Raw genomic sequence first — 2202 nt, forward strand, 5'->3', positions numbered from 1 at the left:
CGCCTTCTTCCTCACCAGCCGAAGCCGTATCAGCGTGGGCTGTCGACACTGCCGCTTCCCCTCCCCTCTGTTTCGCCCTCATCACACCGACGCGGGTTTGTCCGCGCCGTCTCCGCTGAAGCCGGGAGAAAGGAACGCCAACACCGCTGCCTTACCTCTTCTTCCTCAAGCTGCTGCCTCCTCCCTTCTTTTCCTTGCCTTTTCTTCGTCACACAGCCGACGCCACGCCTTAGTCGCCGCCGCAGGACGCCGACGCTGCCTGCCGCTCTCGATCGCATAGGGCGTCGCCGGACCGGAGAAAAGGGGATTGGAGCTAGGGTTCTGGTGTGGGTTTCTCGGGTGAGTTCTCAGTTGGATTCCTCGAGTTTTCCTTGATTTCTGATTTGTTCTTCTTCTCCATAGTTAGGTGGATCTGATCGGAGCTTAAAAGGGGGTTTACGGCAGCAAGGTAAAGTTGATGAACTTGGAATCGAGTGGATCTAGGGCATTCAAAGGTAAGTTTAGAATGGGTATTATTCTTGTATGAGTTTAGTTCATGGGATTGGTGGATGAATATGGCTCTGTTCGGGTGAGAGTGAACACGAGTATGGTACTGGCTGGATTTAGGAAATGGGTGGATACTTATGAATTGTTATAGACATTGGTATTAATGGGCAATGATTGTAACTGCAGGACCTTGATTGATTCGATTTGATCGATTGTGGATAGTATCAGACGCGGATCCTCTGTGATTATACGCAACAAATCTGAAGGCGGGTATCTTGTCTCTGACTTATCTATTTATAGATATGCCATGTTTAGACATGTATTTATTTCTAGATACCAGTGTTATCATATTTTCAGTTTATACATATTTTGTTTGATACATATGATCTAGTTACTTACCAGATATTCCTTTGACTGTATATCATGTTGATGCTTTCCATATACTACTGATTGATTGTGATACATCATATTTTCCGATGCACATGCTAGACATATGACTTTATACCACTTTAGTATTAGTGTAGTGTGCATTATAGAGTGGATGTGGTTACCTGTACTACGGTTAGATTTCATGTTGTATTATGATACGCTGGCCAGCATACTGTCCATTCGGTCACGCATTAGCGATGACGTCAGAGTGCACAGCGGTTATACCCCTACCCATACGACCTCACATACCAGTGCTGGATCTGACGGGCATATTTAGTTCCCACGCGACCTCACCTATCGGTGATGGATCTGACGGGCATATTTAGTTCCCACGCGACCTCACCTATCGGTGATGCATCTGAGTTCCCACGCGACCTCACCTATCTGACGGGCATATTTAGTTCCCACGCGACCTCACCTATCGGTGATGGATCTGACGGGCATATTCAGTTCCCACGCGACCTCACCATTTGAGTGTGATGGATCTGACGGGCATAGTTCCCACGCGACCTCACATCTCGGTGATGGATCTGACGGGCATTTATCATTGAGGACCCACGCGATCGCACTTTGGTATGTAAGGATCAGATGGGTAGCAGGGGTGACCAGGATATGTTCTTGTACTTGTGCATGATATAGGGATTCTTTGGTGATATTGTTGCATTCAGGTTATCTGCATATGTTGGATATGTATATACAGGGATCGTATGGATTGTTAGGGATTATGTTACCTATGATTATAGCGTTAGCATGTTCTGGTGAGTATATTTACACATGAGTTCAGATTTTCATTCCTGTCATTCTTCTATCAGTATTTCCAATACTGTCTGCTAGCTATCTGTTACATGTCTACTTGATACCCGCTGAGTTCGTTTGAACTCACTCCGTTTACCCGTATGTCTATTTCAGGTTGATGCCGTCTGGAGAGCTGCCCTGCTAGTCCTAAGAGATCGGTTGAGTCTGTTTGTTTTCATGCCATCCGTATATCGGACTGAGTCGGATTTCCTTTATTTATTTTTTTTATATTTGAGTACCTGCAGTTTGATGATTTGACCTTCTGGTTTTATTGAGACTTGGATATTCTTATGGATGTGAGCCTTGTTTTTCATGCACTGTTATACTGGGTTAGTTTATGTGATGATGACCGTGACTGTGTGAGTCCTTTTGGGTGCAGGTGGATGTATAGAACTATGGGGATCATTTTGTTTATTTTATCTGTCATTACATATCCATAGTCTGTTATGGATTTATTATATCAGGTATGTATTCCAGGTAAGTCAATTGTTA

General features: G+C 44.6%; 1 long non-coding RNA gene across 1 annotated transcript; it reads left to right on the forward strand.

Moving 5' to 3' along the window:
- Positions 1-90: 90 nt before the first annotated feature.
- Positions 91-1935, forward strand: LOC141816264 (uncharacterized). The gene is made up of 4 exons (XR_012600671.1): positions 91-339; positions 403-494; positions 673-752; positions 1825-1935. It is a non-coding gene; the product is annotated as an uncharacterized LOC141816264 (long non-coding RNA).
- The last annotated feature ends 267 nt before the right edge of the window (positions 1936-2202 follow it).

The sequence above is a fragment of the Curcuma longa genome, unplaced genomic scaffold (genome assembly GCF_044706935.1).
Source record: "Curcuma longa cultivar G26 ecotype Majalengka, Jawa Barat unplaced genomic scaffold, ITB_CL_G26_1.1 contig_15712, whole genome shotgun sequence".
Lineage (NCBI taxonomy): Eukaryota > Viridiplantae > Streptophyta > Magnoliopsida > Zingiberales > Zingiberaceae > Curcuma > Curcuma longa.